We start from the raw sequence: 21,822 nt of genomic DNA on the forward strand, positions 1-21,822 counted from the left end.
CTGCAGGAATATTATTCCCTAATACCTCTGGAAAAGTGGCAGTTGCAGAGCTTGCAAGTGACTACCTTTGGAAAGACGTTTTTTCTCTTTCTGGGATCATAAAAAGTCTTAAACAATGGACAGTGATATGGTCTGTGAGTTCCCTTGTTGAATCACATTCTACCTGGGACTGCTCCTGACTAGTTTCTTCATGAGATGCTCTCTTTTGTTTTTGGTGCACTCTCCCCAAAAAGCGGCAATTAAAAGAAGCTCAGAGTGAGATGGTATGATTGGTTCCTCTGAAGTGCCATTCCCTAATTACAAGAAGAGGTTGGGAACTTTGTAGGAATACATCAAAATAATGACCACAGCCAATAAGATCTAGTATTTTTGTCAGTCAAAGATAGTACAGCATTGTGTTTAGGTAATGCAATGCCAAAAAATGAAGAAAACATGCTACTTTTTGTACTTGTGAGAAAATCTCTGAGCTCAAAGTTTAAATATAAGTACAGTTTTAGAATGAACACAACTTTTGTTTCTAAGTTTTGGGTCCCCTTGAGAGCAGGAGGGAGAGACAGGTGCAGCAGAATGGATCATATAGGGTAGGCGTTTAGGGGCAGGGACAGCAAGCTGACCACTAAAGGCATGTGGGAGGGGTAGGGCTGTAGAAAGGACCTAAAAAGGAAAGAAGGTGGGGCACTGATAGCAAGCTGACCTTGGAAGACAGGTTTCACAGCCAACAGACAGAGGTTAGGAGGGATAGGAGCAGCCCGCAAGAGGGCATGAGGGTGGGGCACACCCAGCACAAGGTAAGCAGAGAGCATGCAGGAGGGGCAGTTATAGCACACTGACAATGGAGGGCAGGGGAGCAAGCTGACGACAAAGGCCATGCTGGTGGGGCAAGGGCTGAATACAGACAATAGAGGGCCGGCAGGAGGGACAGGTGGAGCACACAGACAACAGAGAGCATGGCTAGTAGGACTGGGACAGCAAGCTGACACCAATGGTAGATAAGAGGAGCATGGGCAGCACACAGACAATGGAGGGCAGGCAGGAGTGGCTAGGGCTGCAGGCTGTCAAGGAGGCAGGCAGAAGGAGCAGGACCATCAAGCTGACCATGGAGAGCAGGTGGGAGGTCAAGGGGCAGCACACTGACATTGGAGACTAGCTGGAAGTGCCATGGTTGGCACGTGGGACCATCAAGTGTTGCAGGAGAGGGCAGAGGCAGCACACAGACAATGAAAGACAGGTTGGAAGTAAAGGAGCAACCATGGAGGCCAGGCAGTAGGGGAAGTTGCAGCACATAGCCTGTGGAATGTAGGCAGAACGGGCAGGTTAGGCAAGCTGAACCTGTATGGCAGACAAGAGAAGAAGGTCCAGCACATGATCTGCAGAGGGTATGTGAATGGGACAGCAGCATCTCAGAGACAATGGGGAGCAGGTGGGAGGAATATGGGCCGCAAGCTGATCATAGAGAGCAGAAGGCAGGGGCAATGGCAGCACACAGAAAATGTAGGATCACCAGGGGTGTAGGGGCAGTAAGCTGACCATGAATAGTAGGTATGTAGGACTTGGACAGCAAGCTGACTAATAAGGGCAGGCAGGAGGGGGAGGGCAACACATGGCCAATGGAGGTCAGATAGGAGCAGCAGGTGCTACACAGAGGCAAGAGAGTGTAGATGGGAGCAGCAGGGGCTGCGAACAGACAACAGAGAGCAGGCAGGAGGGGCAGAGTAAGTAAGCTAACTATGGATGGCAGTTGAGAGGGGGATCAAGTGCATGCAGACAATGTAAGGCAGATAGGAAGTGAAGGGGCATTAAGCTGAAAATGAAGATCAGGTAGGAGGGATTGGTCAGCAAGCTGACCAAAGAGTGCAGATGAGAGGACAAGTAAACAGTCAACAGAAGGTAGGTGGGAGAGGTAGGGGCCGTAACCTGACCATGAAGGGCAGTTGGGAGGGACAGGGCCAGCAAGCTGATAATGGTGGTTAGGCAAGTGGGGTTTGAGCAGCACACAGACAGCAAAGGGTGGCCAGGAGGGGCAAAGACAACAAGCTGACAAATGAGGGTAAACTTGTAGGGGAGGGTCAGCAAGTCGACATCTGAGAGCAGGAGGGAAGGGCTTGTGCAGCACACTCTGTACCCAACCAGCACTGTGCAGGACAAAGGTTTTGTGCATTTTAGATTGGCTGCTTGCATTAAGTTGGGTGCAGAACAAACTCATAGCTTTACGATGCTGAATGTTGGAATTAATGGGTGCAGAACCTTCAGCCAATCCTAAACTTCGCATGGGCAAAGGTCATGCACAATCGGGATGCTGGCTGCTTATGATCAATAGAAATTCACTGGAAAAAACTAAAGATAAAAAAGAGACTTTATAGTTAAGTATGGTGATATAGTGTATGCTCTAGTTGAAAACAAACCTAGAAATTGACTGAAAAAGGTCATAGTGATGCTATACTTTGATGTTGAAATGAGATGAGAACAGAGGGCCAGATTCATCATTCTCTCCCTCAGCATGGCACAGCTAGCCATCTTGCTGCACTACACTGGGTGAAAGGGAAACAGCAGGAGTGCAATGCATTTGCCATTAGAAGGTGCATTCCTGCCCTTTCCTAGCACTGGTGCACTTTTGAGTGCCTAACGCCAAAGCAGGCAACCTTGCATCATGGTGCAAAGGTGCCTGCATTGGAGGCAGGGTTGATTTTGTGCAGGGCGTTGTTTTCCAGAATGTAGCATAAGTAGAAAGAGGAGAAAATGAGGTGAAATTTAAATATTTCTCCTTGTTATGCCTCACCTGAGGAGGCGTATCGTTTTGAGGCATTCCCAGATCTACCATTAATGGTAATTCTGGGAATGTGCCAAAGTCCATGAGTGGATGCGTGGGAACACCAACACTCTACCAGCTGAATGCCTTCCTGCTACATAGTTACAAAAGGCAGTGTTTTGTGCTCCTTTGTGCTACTCTATATTTATCAATTCATGCAGTGCCACAAGGTGGCCTCGAGTGGCTTGATAAATCTCTTGTGGCACAAGGATGCACAACCAAGATAAGTATAGCTCTAAATGTTTAGAAACCAAAAACACTGAAATGTGACAGTTATTATTCAGTGAGCTTGCACCCCCAACATGCACTGCTTATGCACTAACATTTTACATCACTCATTATGTTAAATAAAATCATTGATGACATCACTGATGACATTACTGATTACAGCATCCAAATTCCTGATCCACAAGTAGAAACAACATAGTACTGAAGACAGATCTCATTCAGTATGGCAAACATTAAGAGGTGCACACTTTAACAACCAGTGAAGTTTTAGGTGCAAGCAGTACTCCATTAAAGGAAGGAAGAGACTGAGGCCCATATGTATCAATATTTCATGCAACACAATTCAGCAAGCCTCATGAAAAGGAGAGATCAGGAATGTACTGTATTTAACATTAGACAGAGCATTCCTGCTTGCTGCCTACAATGGTGAACTGTATGCTGCCTAGCACCAATGAAGGCACAATGTACCATGACGCAAGGGTGCCTGCATTGTAGGCAGGATAGTTTTTGTGCAAGAAGGGACAACATCCTCCACAAAAACAATCCTCAGAGGTGTCTTATTCTTTCTAAGTTTATTGCAGGATACAGCACACTTGAAAGAGGAAACAAGGAGAAATAAAGACCTGTTTTCTAGCTGCACGTCTGGTGGGTAGGCATGCAATTCTGGTGCATTCCCAGGTCTGCCAGTGTTAGTAAATCTAGAATGTGTCGGAATGCATGGGTGAATGCGTGGGAGCACCTATGCTGCACCCATGGCATGCCTCTCTGCCACAGAGTAATGTAAGGCAGAAATGTGCTCTTCCTTGCATTACTCTGGATTGATCAAGTCACGAAGGACACTGGGACATGCAATATGGCCTTGCATGGTTTGAGAACTCTCTTTTAGATTTGTGTCACACTTCCTTCCCCTTGTGGGGCAAGGGTAGTGCAAAACTTTGATAAATATGGGACTGAGTTCAATTAGTTTGAATTACAGTCATATGTTCACATATGCTGTACCTTAATTCAAAGGCCTTTTACTGAAAATATGTGACCACAACTGACATTTCACCTTACAATACATTATTTACTGGTGGATTCCTGTGTAAATGCTGATGCTAGAGAGTTATCATATAGTGCTACAGATAATTCCCTTAAAAAATTAGTGCCCATATTTATCAATGTTTTGCATTGTCCTTGGTTTTGTGGGTATGTAAGTGGGTGTGTGAGTGGCATGTAGGTATGTGAGTGGGTGCGTAAGAATTTTTGTCGATCTCTGAGTGTGTGTGTGACTGTATGGATGTATGAGCAGTTGGGTGTTTGGATGTGTGAATGTGTGAGTGGGTGTGTGGGTTTGTGAGATGGGTGTGTGAGTGGTTTTGTGGGTGGGTATGCTAGAGGCTGTATGCATATGTGAGGTAGGTATGTGAGTGCGTGAGTGGGTGTGTGAGTGGCTGTGTTAGTGGCTGATTGGGTCTATGAGTGAATGTGTGAGTGAATTTATTGAGTCTGTGTGTGGGTATGTGAGTGGTTTTGTGAGTCTGTGATTGGGCGTACGTGTGAGTATATGGGTATGTGAGTGGTTGTGTGGTGTGTGAGCGGACATGTCAGAAGGTGTGTGAGTGGTTTTGTGGGTCTGTGACTGGGTGTGTGAGTGGCTATATGGGTGTGTGAGTGGGGTTGTGAGTGGTTGTGTGGGTGAGTGTGTGAGTTGGCCTCCGAGAGGGTGTATATATTTTTTAATTGGGGTCTGGATACGAGGATCCACCATTGGTTTACAAAGGAGGCCATGCTGAGCACCACGGTGGATCTGCTGATCCACTCAAGCGCCTCAAAAAACTATTTTGGGCAATTTCTTGCCCATAAGGGGTCCCTCACAGGTACCTCCATCAGTCCCATGGGGTCAGGACACCTCTAACCTGGCCCCTTATATCCTATTTACAGTTTATGTCCTCCCTGGGAAAATGTGTCCCGATTCACAACGTGGCGGACACAACTTTTCTCTAGGGTTGCGGTCAACCAATCACGGCATTGCTGCTGAAGCTTGGAATCACGAATCTGCTGCAGTGGATCTGTGGTGGATCTGCATCTCTAGATATGCATACATATTTTATGTTTAATAACTCCAAAACATCTGGAAAGATTTACACCAAATTAATTTGCCCCATATTTTCGGCTACAATGGTAAATTCCTTATGGAAAATTGCATGGAAAAAAACTTGGGGCCCCCCTTTTTCTTGGCTGCTCTTTGATGAATCACCCCAAAACGTTCTAGACAGCAGCTGAAGTGAGTGGTAAACACATTTTTTAATTTTCATGATGGTTCATCAAATGGTCAAAGATATAGCAACTGAAAAAACAAATGTTACAGTACCATTATAATTAGATATGGTAATAATCAGGGCTACTGGCAATATGTAAATATGCGGCCAATGTATTTTTTGCACATTTATATATTTGATGCATTTACCACATTATCCATCTGCTGAAAAAAGTCTGCAGATTTTGACAAAAATGTTTTAGCTGAAACGTTCAAAAGTTAGTACAATCCTGGCAACACCTTTTGATGCATAGTGGAAGGTCTTTTGTAAAGGTTTACTTTTCACCTTCCTGTTGCTTATTTCTAAATATAAGTGTAAAACTGGTACTAATGAGGTGCAACCAGTGCCCCGCCAGTATAAAGAAGTGTAAATATGAGAAAATAATGAAGTAATGTTATCACAAAATGTACCACATTAAACACCATCATTTGCATTTTCTTCCTGCCGCATATTTGGAACCTCCCCTGCTGCATAATTCCAGTTACCCTGGTAATATTATCTTACTTGCATTTACAAAACCATTCAGAAATTCACTGAAAAAGCAAAATAAAATAAAAATGGAAAATAAATAAATAAATGAGTGGCCGGAATCGTGCAGATTCCATGAGGAGCTTCCTCATCCAGATCGTGTGAGTGCAGTTACAGTTGTTTTTTATCACCGTTTTAATGGCTATATAGTTAATGGCATGTGTATCCTAGTTGTCAACAGCAAGTTGTAGTGTTTCCCTCGTAACTATGTGATTAGTTGACCAAGGATGGTTTTTTTTTGCAAAGATTGTTTTTATAACTGCCTTCATAATATTTTCGGATGCAGCGACTGTCTGGTAACAATATTTTAGCCAACATTTTGCCAAAGCAGCCATGCACTAAAGTTTTTGATTGACAAGGCCAAATTCAAGTCTAATCAATGGGTAAAAAGGCAGTTGAAACACTTTTTAGAATCCCATACATTGGAGCGTCAAGTTCATCTGCCAGCATACCTGGGAGCGCCTGCTGAGCGTAATCGATCGAGGACAGAAGATTTGCCTGAATCACCCTCCTTATAGCCATGGAGAAATGATATGTTTCCCTCCGCGTTGTCTGTAAAGTGAACCTGAGCTGAAATAATCAATGTTGTATGGCACATACAAACAGTGTTGTGGACAGCATGGTTGCTTTCTTATACACTGCTTAAGGATGCAAGAGACTCACCAGCTGGGGGCAGGAGCAGGCTGTGGAGATTTCCTGCCCTGTAACTGGAAATGGACTTGTTTGGGATCAGGTAGTCTGTGATCCTAGGGCATTTAGGTAGTGAGGAGTGCAAGAGCGATATAGCGTGTGCAAAGGGAAAGGTGGTGATTTTACTTGCAATGTTGTGGTACCACTTATCGTGCCCTCCGTACTGACAGATACATTTCTCTTGACAGGCTGCATTGTAACTTTATTCTTGTCTCCCTTCTTGTTAGTAGTGAGATGGCCTTCCCCTGGGTTTTCCCTGAGTGCATTGTTATTATGCTAGCTGTACAAGGTCAGGGAAGCTGGAACGAGGAGCAGGTATCTGCACACTATTACGGTGTGCATGGATGGACCAGTTTACAGGTAGCGATTTCCCCAGTTCCTACACCAGTGCCGCCTCTACAGTATGACACATCAATTGGGGAAATAGGGGGGCACAAGCAGGCTCCATATAGGCCCTCAAGGTTGCTGAGAGATAGGGCACGCTCCGGAAGTATCCGGGTGTGACTAATACAATTTGGGAGATGTACAAATATATGTAGGTCAATGTCCAAAGTGGGAGTTTTGTTTCTTGATAAGTTTTCTCTCTGGAGAAGTTTAACCTTTTCAGCCTTTCCTGCCTTTTCTGCCTTTCATTTCCCTTGGGACTTGAGGTTTGAGATTTGTGTGACTTGTAGTCCACTTGTAGTGAAATAGCTAATGAGGTAGCAATATGGCTGGATGGCATGGAGTGCTAATGGCAGAGAAGCAGGAACAAAGTGGGGGCAAGAGCTCACCCGGGCCACAAACTGCACCCAAAAGTAGCTGGGGGAACTTCTGCAAGCGCAGACTTAACCAAGAGCGTCAGGTGCTAGGCCCACTGCACCCCCCCCACTTGTGCTCCCACCAATATACCCCTTCCTTTGGGCTTACTGCTGCCCGAGTGTCCACGCTCAGTGTTGCTTCCTCAGTAGCTCTTCAAAGGTAAAGTTTGACTCTGCTGCCAAAGCAGAGCTTGCTGAAGATTCACGGCTGGGAACTGATGTGGGGCTATTGGGGTTGGGGTAGGCAGCGTGGATATGTGGCATTAATGACACTCTTGACATAATGCATATAGCAGGAGGCAAGAGGCATGCTGAGTCAGTTAGCAGCTTCCCCCTCCTAGCCTCCCCCTCTGCCTTTCCCACGCCTCACAAAGCCCCTTGCGGCCTGCTGCTCTGCCCACTACTCAATGTCGGCCCTTTATCCCTGCAACAGCTGCTCAACACTCCAGCCTCTGCTGCATCTGTCGGTAAGAAGAAAATGGGGAGATGATGGGAAGGAACACTGCATCTGCTGAGAGACTACAGGGTGTCAGCGGCTTGCAGCTCACTTCATCTAGCACACCCTGTAGAACTCGGCAGTTGATTCTCCACTCTCGATGGTCTGCCATCAACCATCAGCCATCAGTTCCTTCCATAGATACAACATCAAAATAGTTATTTAGCAAGGAGTTTCAATGCAGAGCAGGATGTCACTTGCCAACTTATTGGCCTTTTACTGTGCAAATGTGTTGTTCTGGCTACATATGGTGCTGAGGTCTGGGGATCAAAAGCAGCATTTCCCTTACAGACTCAAGAAAACAAATGTACATGTCACCAACTGACCCTACCAATGTCCACCACCTCTTTTATCAACCATAGGGAGCTAGGACTTAACCATCTTGAGGACATCTTAAGCACATGCCCATTGGAGTTATGATGTAGGAATTGGGTCAGTTAGGCCATTTCCTTAAATAGAATGCTAATCGAGGACTGGTTGTCTCTCTCGTGATGTTTCGAAATTCCCTTGCTGAGGATTGTCAGGGACTTGGCAGTGGCCCTGGACAGGCAGGACTTATTGAAAGACCTTTAGCGCTCCTTGATGCAAAAAAGCACTTGGGAATACATTTGCACATTTTTGTTGGATGAAAGATGGACAAAGGTGTCTGCACTTCCTTATGTTGCCCGTTATTCGCAGCTCAAACCCCTTCTGGCATTCCTGCTGTATGATGCACGGAACTATGAGCACTTTATTTAGCTCAGGTTTCACCTTAACCTGTTTGTCTGAATGGTAACATTTCTCCAGTGCAACGATTGGTTGTGCAATCTTATACCCTGTCCATGCAACCAGAAGTCAGCACAGAGCACTTTACACATATTGCTTTTCTGTGCCTTTTATTCAGTATAATTAAGCACTCCCTTCGTCAATGGACAGAAAGTCTGCACTGTCTACAATTATTGAGATCAGAGGAGATTACCATTTGCGCCTTTTTAATGCAGATGCTCAAAGCAAGGAAATCACTTAAATAGTTTTCTATATTATGATGAGCCCCTACATATCATGGATTTAGATCTAATCCAGTCTCACTATATTTATAGAGTAAACTTTCTTTCTATTGTGGTGTGTGAGAAAAACATCCTTTTGGCCCTGTTCACACCCATCTTTTCTGACGGATACTGGTGGTAACTGATTCTGACTGTGTCCTGGGCTCCACTGACCAGATCTAGGGCCAGGGCACAGATGAAAAAGGTATATGGTAATTAGGTATCATTACAATTTACAATGACAGATCCCTGTAAGACCCTAGTATATAATACGTCAAGGGAAATTCACGCTACCTACAAGTCATTAGTATAGTATACAATAGGGCAGATGGCCTGGAGGGGGAGTGTTAATGGAAATGAGCCACACCAGAGGTTGGTTTAGCCAACTCTAACTCTGCTGGAGAGGAATTCACCACCTTGGATTTTAAAAGTGTTTTGTGGGACAAGAATATGCCACACTTGGCCGGAGGCTGTCATGCTTTTGGGTGGACATGGGCGCCCCCTGTTAGTACCCCCCCAGATCGTTGAATAAATATATGAGATCTGTATAGTAACACAGCTCTGTTGCCTGAAATCACAAGGAGAAGAAGGACTGTCCTGCCTGAACCCTGATTTGCACCCAAAAGGATTGCTTTCTGAAGGACTGCTCCTGCTGCACACCAGGAACTAAATGCTGCTTCCTTGCTTCCAAAAGAAGTAAGGAGTGAACTCCCTGAAGGCAACAGATTAACTGAGCTTCCTTTCACCATTTCCAGCAAGAAGTCCCCATTCTGGAATGTGTCCAGTGTTTTTTTTAGGATTTGGCCAGGTGCATTGTGGGAGATGAAGTTCTAAACTTCCAAGGACAATCTCAGAGCTTCTAGACCTTTGGATATTTGTTGTGGATACTTTGAAACCCCACGGGGAACTTCAGGAAGAATTTCCAGAACTTTGGAGCAACTTTTGGAAAGAGCTCTATAAGTGGACCGACCCGACATTGAGAGTCAAGGTGACTATCTACAACCGTGACCCAGGCTGATTTTCAGGTTCGACCAGCTAAAAGCTAAGGAGCTCCAGACTTCCAGGATTTCACCGGGGCCTCATGAAAAGCAATCCAATGATGTTGCATCAAAATAGGCTTGCCGGAGAGGACTTCACATAGAAACATTTCTGAGAATATTACTATTGACTAAGTCCGAGGGTAACATTTTGACAGAGGCCTCCCGCTCAGTGTTTCTGATCATGGTTCCATTGTGGTTGGCCTCAAACTGTGATTTAGTCCCAGTCTAGCGTGACCAGATGTCTCTGGTTGGCACTATTGACTTTTAAGCAATAGAAAGCACATTTTTTGGTTTAATCCTTAAAGATTCATATCTCTGGTTAGCTATATTGAACTATTGTAATTTTAGTGGTATTTTAAAGATAAAAATATTTCCTATCTTTCTAAATTGGTGTCGGATTTTTATTGTGCTATTTTTTACCTATATACTCCATTTGTTTTTTTAAAATTGCTTTACATACTTGTCTCCTAAGTTAAAACTGCCTGCTTGCGTCCAGCTACCAAAAGTTATCCATCTATCTATAAGTCCCTAGTATATAAGGGGGCAGGGAGGTATAGAGGTCCAGTAGATTTCCTGCAGTAGAATGTGCTCTGTTGTATTGCCTCCTGTCACTTTTAAAGGCAGCCCTGCTTTGCATACAGCTTTTAAAAGTAAAATATATGCAAATTCAACTTTGGAATTAGAGGTACTTCCAAAGTGGTGATCTGCTTTATTTTTACACATATGTCACCCCGAAGATCTTTCCTAAGTGCCCCAGGGGTGGGGTGCCATGTAACAATAAGCAGGGACATCATAAAATATGTTTTATATGGCCTGGTGTGGAAAGAACTGCCAATTTTGATGTTTCCCTTGTCAATACTTAGCTCCGTAGGCTAACAGTGTCATATTTTATTGAAGTTTAAATATTGCTAGGAAGAAGCTAGAAATGTAATTTAAGGACTCAAAACATTGGTAATGATAAATCCAACAACTTGCCACTGTTGACTTTATCATAACGAATACAGAAGAGAAGTTATAGGACATTCTTGTCTGTGAGCCACAATTCAGCCTCCTAGCAGCGTCTCCTAATTGGTCAGTCTCAACAGGCTTAGCTACACTTCTTTGATGAGGTGATTAGTGGCCTGCATTGAGAAGAGGTTATCAAGTTGGGGGAGCTCTGCAGCTGCATAGCACAGGCCAGAAAGGAGGCTTGGCAAATCAAACTGGGCTTCGTAGAGAACAGGACAGTAAGGAATGCCAGCCAGGTCTAGGACCTCTTCCTGTGTCTCTCAGCCGAGCAGCAGGCCCAGGAATGGAATTTGCAGATGGTCTGGAGGGAAAGTGAAATTGGAAATGAGCCACTCCAGTAGGTTGGTTTAGCTAGGTCTTACCCTGCTGGAGATTAATCCACCATCTTGGATTTTAAAAGTGCAATACTTTGTGGGACAAGATTATGCCATTCTCTGGAGGAAGCTGGCATGCTTTAGGGTGGGACCCTTCATTTCATTGGACAAGGATGCCCCCTGCTTGCACCCTTAGACCATTGAATAAATATGTGAGAGCTGTGTAGCAACTCAGATTAGCTACCTGAACCTACATGAAGAACAAGGACTGCCCTGTTGGTACTCTATTCTGCACCCCAAAGGACTGCTCTCTGAAGGACTCCTACTGATGCACACTAGGATCTACAGCCCTGATGACTTTGCCTTGCTTTCCAAAGGATAATAGAATGGACTCTCAGAAAGCAACAGGTTAACAGAGCTTCCCTGCACCATCTCCCTCAAGACATCCCCAGCCTGGATTGTGTCAAGTGGATGTTTTAAGGATTTGGCCAGGAATATTGTGGGAGTTGAAGTTCTAAACTTCCAAGGACAATCTCAGAGCTTCTAGACCCTTGGATATTTTTTTGGGCACTTTGAACCCTCAATGAAAACTTCAGGAAGAAGTTCCAGATGTTTGGAGCACCTTTTGCAAAAAGCTCCATAAGTGGACTGATTGAACATCGCGAGTCAAGCCGACTACCTTCAAGCGTGACCCAGCCTGAATTTCAGGTTTGTACCGCTGAAAACCCTGAAGCTCTAGACTTTCAAAATTTGACCATGGCCTCTGGGAAAAGCAATCTGATGACGTTCCATCAAAATTGGCTTGCTGGAGAGGACTGCATGTCGTTGATAGAAAAATTCTCCAGAAAAGTTTCTAAGTCCATGGGTAACATTTTGACTGAATTCACTCGCTCAATGTATCAGAGCAGGGCTCCGTCGGGGTCAGCCTCAAATTGTGACTTGGTCCCAGTCTAGCATGACCAGATGTCCCCAATTGGCAGTTTTGGCTTTTAAGCACTAGAAAGCACATTTTTTATTTGATCTTTAAAAATTAATATCTCCAATTACCTATATTGAATTTGTATTGTGTTAGTGTCATTTTAAAGATAAACATATTTCCTATTTCTATATATAAATGTGTATAATATATCTAAAAATAACTTTGGGATTTTTACTGTGTGTTGTATCTTACTTATTTACTGTACTGATGTTTATAAGTGCTTTACACACTTGTCTCCTAAGTTCAGCCTGACTGCTCGCAGCCAGCTACCAAGGGGTGAGCCAGGGGCTAATGTATTGAGACCTTGACTGGACCATATGTTGGACTGATGGCCTTATTGCTAGTGGTTGGTGCAAACATATCCCTAGTAATAATCCATCCTCCAACATTGTGCCTTATTTTAATTCTTGTTCTATAGCATTAATATTTCAGGTGTTTTATGCTTGCATTTTCATATGTAGCACGCGTTAACATACCTTCTTTTGTTCTTGTGGTACACTCCCTCATATAGAAGCCATAGGCAGGTTCTCATTCACTGTTTTTACTTGCACTGAATTTGGAAACTGTATTGCATCTCCTCTTTGATTTTACCCTTTTGAATTTAGTTTGCATCTACCATGTACTGAATTTGGATCTATACTTTGTTCACACTTTGATTTTATATATGTGGACTATGCCTGTATTTGCTGTTTTATCATGCTGTGTTTTTGTTGTCTTCATTTCACTCCTATGTTCTATATCAAAATGACCAAATAGAGTGCCCAGGACTGGATTGGCACCACTTGGCAGGGCTAGACTCACGTATAACAGAGTCCAGGTGCCGTAGGTCATAAGTTGGAAGTCTTTTCAGTCACCAAGACTTCAGAAGAAGAGGAGACAAGTCACAAGTCTTTGGAGTCACTCTGGTTCTAAGTTCAAGTGTGGTGGGTCCAGGCCTTCTCATCCAGGTAAGAAGGGCAGCCGGGTACAGATCAGCGCTGCAAGAAAGCTGTTTTTCTAGGGAAGCAGTCCACCACAGTAACAGTCGTTGTAGCAGCACAGCAGTTCTTCTTCCTGGCAGAGTATCCACAGGTCTAGAAGTTTACTCAGTTGGTTGGGTTAGAAGTCCAGTTCTAAGTAGTCAGTGGTTTCTTTGATGTGAGGGAGACTTCAAAGAAGGGCTACGACATGTACAGAGGTCTTCGCTCCTGCCTGGCTCCAGACTCACTAGAGAAAGGTAGGCAGCCTTTTGTGTTCGGACAGGGCACAGCCTATTTAGGTATAAATGTGAGGCCATGGTCAGCTCCTCCCTCCCATCCTGCTCAGGATGACCCATCAGGATTGTCATGGCCTATTAGTCACACCTAGCTTCCCTGTGTTGGTGGCAGTCGAGAGGGAATGCACGAGCCCTGCTCTCTCCCCATCCCAAGCATGCATTTGGGACATGCTGCAGTCATACAGATCAGGAAAATACCAACTTTCTAAAAGTGGCATTTTTAAAAATGTTATGATAAATTTGACTTTACTGTTAAAGAAGATTTATCATTACAATTCCATAGGTTCTAAACTTTAGGGGTGGGTGAAAATTTCTGCTTCGCCAGCAGAGTTCACAGAGCTTTACCCACCCCGCACTCCACTTGTAGTGTGGAGTTCTAGCAAAACTCCATCAACCGATACGTGGCAGAGTTTTTCGTCCAGCTTGTCTCGCCAGCATTAAGTTGACGAGTGCAAGCAAACATTTGCACCCCCTAACATGATTTCTGGGAGTTATAATGCCTCCGCGCTAGATTTCTCAACGTAGGCAAACACAGCAGATTACGACCATTCACATTGAGAAAGCTTCTGCTCGAGTAGAAAATCTACTCAAAAGGCAGAAAGAAGCAGTGGCCTCTGGCACACCACTTGATGCTCTTCATGTGGAACAAGCTCCTGGAGCTGAAAAGCAGCACGATCAAAGTGATGCGCTCCAATTCTGCCTGTTCATGGAACTCCACTGAATCATGCAGAGTTTTTAAGTAACTCTGTGGAATTCCATGGAATGAATCTCTGTGAGTTCCACCCAGGCCTCCAAATATGGCTGATCCACCTCTTCCTAATCAAGAATTACAGCTTATTAAATGTAATGTTATCCTTTGGGAGGGGTAGGCCTCACAATAGTGAAAAACAAATTTGTGAGTTGTTCACTACAAAGACATGTAAAACTTAAAAGTATATGCCCTGCCTTTTAATTACATAGCACCCTTCCTAGTGGGGTGCCTAGGGCTTACCTTAGGGGTGAATTATACGTAATAAAAGGGATTTTAAGGCCTTGCAACAGATTTTAAATGCTAAGTCCACATGGCAATGAAACACTGCATTCAGTCGGCAATGGTAGGCCTGGCATGTGTTTTATAGTGCTACGTAAGTGGGTGGCACAAGCAATGCTGCAAGCCCACAGGTAACATTTAATTTACAGGACCTGTGCACATGAAGCATACTTTACTTGGGACTTATTAGTAAAGGAAATATTCTAATTAGGAATATACCAATCAAACCATACTTTATGGAGACATTTAGCACTGGTCAGCAGTGGTAAGGTGCTCAGAGTCCTAAAGCCAACAATACGAAATCAGCAAAAATGTGAAGCACGCAGTCAAAACATTTTGGGGAAGGCCTCTCTGAGGATGCGATAGGCTAACAGTGCGCCTAAATAAGGAGCGCCCTATAATGCCCTTCAGGGGCTTTTAATCTATTTGTTTTTGGTCCTAATAGTGCCCCTAGAAGGATTGTGTACACCACAAAGCATTTATGTAAATTCTGTGGGGGTGTAGGGAGCACAGCCATCCTCCTAGCAAAATTTAGAAAAACAAAGTAGGTCTCCTTGGTCATTGAATTGATGTGCCCATTAGAGCTTTCCATTATTTTTAATTGACTACGAGGTAGAGGTGTATGCTGGAGTACACAGACCCCTTGTGGTTGGTTTTACAGCACCAATTTTGCACTGAGGAATGTTAAAAAAAGACTTAAAACATGTTTAAATGTTTTAATGCTTTATTGAAAATAAACAATCACTACTATTAAACATTGCAATTTGTGTATTCATAACATATACATTTGAATATAATTATTGGTGACTTTTTGACAAAGTTATAGGTGTGATCTACATATGTTGATACACTCACCTCCAGATAAAGCCAATAGACCTTTTATATTTTGATGTTCTGATCATTTGATATAGCCTGTAGGTCTGTCTTACTTGAAATTACATGTTTGTTTTGTTCATTACATTACAAAAACGCAGGTGTTCACTGAAAAAAATAAAGGGTAAAGTTACAGTTATAGATAGTTATTTAAAAAAAACCTTATAAAACAGCTTAGAAACTGACTGAAAAGAAACCTGATTAAAGCGATGCTATACTTAGGTGAAATCTAATGCCTCAAACTTTAAAACCATTGAGACTCACCAGATATAGTTAAGTGAAGTAACTATAACTTGCACTTTCACCCTGCCCATTTTATGACCGCACATATTACATTACTGATTATATTTTCTATGGCACCATTGGTAACATCACTGCAACATCTGAATGGGCATCATTGATGACAACACTCAGCATGGGGGGCACAAGTTATATTTACTTCAGGTAACTATTACTGATGATTTTCAATGTTTTTAAAGTTGAATCCATTACATAATATTAATTATGACAACTTCAGCTGTGTTCACAGTTTACATGAAATAGCTCTCTGTGGGGCTCATTAACGAGGCACTAGCAGCACACTGTGCCACCGGAGCATCAAAAACAATGGCACTTTGGTCATATTTTTTGATGCTCCAGTGGCACAGTGTGCTCTCCCATATTTACAAGGCCACGCAAAGCCACATTGCGTGACTTATCTGATAGAGACTTATATTTGCAGATTCCTTACCTTAGAAATGTCCCCTAGGTGTCAGACTGGATCAGGAGATTTTTCTTTGAGCAATACCCTTGCGCATCATAAGGTGGCGTCGGTTGACTCCGCGGGCATTGGGAGTAGCACATAGACGCCGCCTCAGCGCAGTGAGGTCAGTTCTTTTCTTTCCGTACCACGCGCTGATCCGGAGAGAGCTAACCTAGTCATTTTTTGACTGCTCTTATCTTTTTGTCAAATTTTTGATGAAGTTTTGGTGCATAAAAATGTCCCTGAAGACAGGCTTCAAACTTTGAGAGAACTGTCACTGCATGATGGATCCACGTTGGGTCTGTTTGTAGTGCCCGGAGCGTGACCACGACCCAAAATCGTGCTCCGAGTGCAGGGCCATGCACCCGAAAGCCTTGAGGGAGTGGTTGCTCAAGCTTATGGCGGCCTGGCGCCGTCTCCACATCGGTCCCAGTCTTGCTCGAGAGGAAGGTCTCGAGACTATTAGCGGAGCTGCCGCCACTCATCCTCCTCAAAGTCTCTGGGTCAAAGTAAGAAGAAAAAGAAGAAGTCAAAGAAATCTTGCCATCCTTCGACTTCACCCTATCGCTTGGCTGATGCGACGCAGTAGGAGTGTCATCGGAGCCTGCTTTTGGGACCGCTCTGCACCTTCCAGAGTTTCCGGGAGTCGAGGCGGGCCCCGCCCAATCAAAGTAATTCTATGAGGCCATGCGCCTCATTTTTGAGCAGTCAGACCCCGCTACGGCGCCTTCGGGCCCAGGGGGTTTGGTTGGGTGGGTCTTTGGTTTCACCATCTGTGACTCTGGCCACCGATGTCCCCTCCGTATCTGCTCCTGTATCTCTACCAAAGCCTGTCGTACCATCAAGACCTTCCCTGGTGCTGGTTTGAATGTCGATGGTCCTGATGCCGGTGGTGCCCACTATCGACGTAACCTGATCCTTATCCCCGATGACTCGGAGTCAGAATGGCATCGGCCACCACCACCTCCTTCTTAGATGAGGCCAATTCACCCTAGATTGGATTCTGACCCTTATTATTATCGGTTTGAACTAGGGAAAGGATTGGAGAGGTCCCTGGACCCTTGTGAATACTAGGATGATCCTAACATGGACCGGACACAGGAGTTGGGTGAGGCCAGTGGTCCGGATACCTCTCCAGATGCTGGAATGCTGTCTCATCCTACCGTGGCTACGGCGGAGGGAGCTACTTGTTCTGCAGTGGTCAGTAGGGTGGCTGAGGTCCTCGGCCTTGAGCTGCCTACTGTTCAGGTCAGGTCTAATATCCTGACTGAGGTGCTTCAACCAGTAGCTTCCACCTCTGAGCCTCTTCTTCCATTCAATGAAGCCCTCACTGATTTTCTTTTGGGTACTTGGTTCAGGCTCAACACAGGAGCTCCTGTGAATGGGACAATCACACGCCACCATTGGCCCGCCCCAAATGACCCTAAATTCCTGTCCCAACACCACACACCTGAGAGCCTTGTTATCCAGGCATCCTCATCCTCTCGCGCATTCCCTTTCGCACCTCTGGATAGGGAATCAAAAAGGCTCGAACAATTTGGGAAGAAGATGTTTTCTTCCTCCAGTCTAGTGTTGTGGTCAGTGAAAAATTGCATGCCTTTTGGGCTGTTACACTCACTCACTGTGGGATACAGTCGCGCAAGCCTTGACGCAGATACTTGAGGAAGCCTGTGGTATCGTTTCCCAAGCTGTCACCGATGGGAAGAGACGCAGCAAAGTTCATTATCCGATGTGGGCTGGACACGACCAACTCTTTGGGTAGATTGGTCGCGACGACAATGGCCTTGAGGTACCACGCCTGATTACGAACATTTGGTTTCTCAGGGGATGGCCAGAAGACCCTTATGAACATGCCCTTTGATGGCTCCTCTCTTTGGAGACAAGGCAGACTCCGTGTTGGAGAGATTCAACGACTCCCAGGCTACGGCTAGAACCCTCTGCCTTTCTACTGCCCCTTGTCCCCAACAGTCCCCCTTTCGCACATTTCATGGCCACAGAAGGGGCTCCTTGTCATGTCTCTTCCCCAACCACTGTGCCACCCATGCTGTTCAGCAGTTGCCTGACCGGGGACTCGGAATCCCATGTGGTCGGGGGACAGGTAACCAGAGGTATCCCCAGTTCACCCATGCCCTTGCTGCAGCCTCCAAACCCTCCTAGTCCGTCCCCTCACTCTGGTCCAGTTGGTGGCAGGATTCGCTATCACCTACCCCACTGGTAATCCATCACTACGGACAGATGGGTTTTGCAGATCGTTCGGAGGGGCTACTCTCTCCCCTTTGAGTCTGCACCACCAGCCATGCCTCCATCATTCAGCTGTCTACTGGAGGATCATTTGACACTTCTCTACCAGGAAGTCATGGCTCTCTTGGCCAAGGGAGCCATAGAGAAATCTCCCTGCACCAGAAGTAGGTTGTGGTTGTTATTTCTGCTAATTTATGGGGCCCATAAAAGACAAGGGCTTACATCCTATCCTAGACCTTCAGGCCCTCAATCTCTTCCTCAAGAAGGAGAAATTCAAAATGATCACTCTGGCTCAGGCTCTGTCTGCCTTGCACCCAGGAGGCTGGATGGTAGCGCTGGACTTGTAGGAGTCTTAATTCCATATTCCCATCCTGCCTGCCCACAGACGTTACCTATGATTCATTGCAGGTTACAAGCACTTTCAATTTACTGTGCTCCCCTTCGGGCTTACCAGCGCCCCTTGAGTGTTCACAAAAGTGATGGCGGTGGTTGCAGCTCATCTGCGGAGGTTGGGGGTTTCAGTCTTCCCTTACCTCGACAACTGGCTGTTGAAGGTGGACTTGCTCCAGAAAGTTGCCTCTCACCTTCAGACTACGATGAACCTCCTGCACATGCTGGGGTTCACTATAAACATGCCTAAGTCACACCTGACTCTCCACAGTGCAGTCTCAAGCCTATCCTCCCAAAAAGCGAATCCAGGATCTTCAGGCTATGATTCTGATCTTTCAGCCTCCATCTTGGGTTTCAGAGAGACTGACTCTGAGGCTGCTGGGCCTGATGACCTCCTGCATCCTGCTAGTGACACATGCCAGATGCCATATGCGGGGTCTGCAGTGGGACTTGAGGTTCTAATGGGTACAGCATCAGGGAAATCTCTCCAACATGGTCCAGATCTTGGAGGGGACTGCGAAAGACCTGCAGTGTTGGCTTTCTAATTGGCATTGGGTCAACAGCAGATCACTCTCCCTTCTCCAATCAGATCTTTCCATAGTGACTGATGCATCACTTTTGGGATGGGGCTGCCGCATGTGAGAGGTGGAGATCAGAGGCCTCTGGTCTTCGGCCGAGTCTGGACTCGATATCAATCTTCTGGAGCTCCGGGCAATCAGGCTTGAGTTGAAAGCATTTCTTTCCTCTCTCAAAGGGAAAGTGGTGCAAGTGTTCATGGACAATACCACCGCCATGTAGTACTGCACCAAACAGGGCTGAGTAGGGTTCTGGACCCTTTGTCAGGAGCTTCTACACCTCTGGACATGGCTGGAATATCAGAACATCACCCTGGTGGTTCAAAATCTGCGGGCTCTCTGAACACCAGAGCAGACGAACTCAGCCATCGATGCATAGCCAATCACAAGTGGCATCTACATCTGAACGTGGCGCAAGGTCTCTTTCAGCAGTGTGGAGACCCTTAGTTAGATCTGTTTCCCTTTGCAGAGACAGCACAATGTCACCTGTTTTGTGCATTAGAGTTTCCAAGGCGGTACTCGCTCGGTGACGCTTTACGCCTCAAGTGGACCTCCGGCCTCCATTACGCCTTTCTGCCTGTACCACTTCTGTCCAGAATTCTCAAGAAGATCAAGAATGACCGGGCCCAAGTAATCTTGGTGGCTCCGGACTTGGTACTGAGAGTATGGTATCCAGTGCTACTGAGCATGGCCACCGATCCTCCACTCAGACTGCCCATTCGGGTGGATCTTCTGTCACAGCCACAGGGGATGGTTCTCCACCCAAATCTGTCCAATCTCCACCTTCATGAGTGGTTATTGAGCGGCCACAGTTGATGGCTTTGACCTTCCACTCGAAGTCTTTGATGTTATCTTGGCAGCCAGGAGTCCCTCCACCAAAACGGTATATGCCTGTTGTTGGCATAAATTTGTGGCATGGTGTACCAACAATCTGTTGATCCCCTCTGTGCTCCTCTTTCTGAGGTTCTTTTGTTGATTCTTTCTTTGGCCCAGCAGGGCTTTGCTTTGGGCACCCTAAAAGGTTATTTATCAGCTATCTCAGTCTTTCTTAGGGTGCCTGATCAGCCTTCACTCTTTAAGATTCCTATTGTTAGTAGATTCCTTAAGGGTCTCATACATTTGTTTCCTTCCACCCTGTTTATCATGCCTCAGTGGGACCTCAATCTTGTCCTTACTCAATGTGTTCTCCTTTTGAGCTGATGCACAATTGTCCCTTACGGCTCCTTACTCTCAAAACAGTTTTTCTTATTGCCATCACTTCTGCTCACAGAGTGAGTGAGTTTCAGGCTCTATCTTCTAAGCCCCCATTTTTGTCTGTGCACCCTGACAAAGTGGTATTACACATTAAGGCTTCCTTCCTTCCCAAAGTCGTTACATCTTTTTATGTAGGCCAGCCCATCACTTTGCCTACTTTTTATGCACCTCCACATCCTTCTCGTGAGGAGGAGAGACTCCACCGCCTGGATCCAACAAGAGCATTGGCGTTCTATCTCAATCATACTAAAGATTTCAGGGTGGATGATCAACTCTTTGTTGGATATGTGGGTGCGAAGAAAGGGAAGGCGGTACAAAAATGACATTGCTTGGGAATCCATTCTAAGGTAAGGAATCAGCAACTAGAAGTCTCTATCAGATGTACAAGTTACTTACCTTCGGTAATGATATATCTGGTAGAGATTCTAGTTGCAGATTCCTTACCGACCCACCTATCCTCCCAGCTTGCAAACTGATTCCTAGGGACATGGCTTCCCTATTCAGGGCCATAGCTCTGGTGCACCAATTTCAGTGTTCTTCGCGGGTCTGCTCTCTGGCGTGGAAAGAAACTGACATCATTGTGCTGAGGCTGACTCTATGTACTATTCCCGGCCTCATCATGGCAACCTCGACGCCAATGACGCCCATGGAGTTGACCAATGCCTCTCAACGACGCCCAAGGGTATTACTCGAATAAAAATCTCTGGATCCAGTCTGACACCTGGGGTGAAAATTCTAAGGTAAGGAATCTGCAACTAGAATATGCCTCTACCAGATATATTGTTACTAAAGGTAGGTAACTTGAACTTCATGGGCTTGTAAATATGGATTGCTTTTATGCATAACACTGTGTGAAAGGGACTTTCCATGGGTGTTGCTGCAGCACACACAGGAAGAGGAAAACACATTAATGATTGTTTATGTGCAGTAAAGTACCCCTACCTGCACATAAACAATCATCCTTGCTAAGCAAGCACCCTTGCACCAATGGTGCGAAGGATGTCTGTGTTCGGGATAGGGAAAAATATGTGTGCCAGTGCAGGGGACAGGGACAGGAATGCATCATATCTTATAGATATGGTGCATTCCTCCATTTTTGTTTTGACATAGGGCGGTGCAGCAAAAAGGCTTGCAGTGCTGCCCTTTGCCAAAACTTAGTAAATGAGGCCCTATACGTTTAAAGTCTGATGCCTGCAGTGGGCTTCTAAGAAAGAATTCAACATAGAAAATTCCCCTCCTTGGTAGGAA

The sequence above is a fragment of the Pleurodeles waltl genome, chromosome 3_1, assembly GCF_031143425.1.
Source record: "Pleurodeles waltl isolate 20211129_DDA chromosome 3_1, aPleWal1.hap1.20221129, whole genome shotgun sequence".
Taxonomy (NCBI): domain Eukaryota; kingdom Metazoa; phylum Chordata; class Amphibia; order Caudata; family Salamandridae; genus Pleurodeles; species Pleurodeles waltl.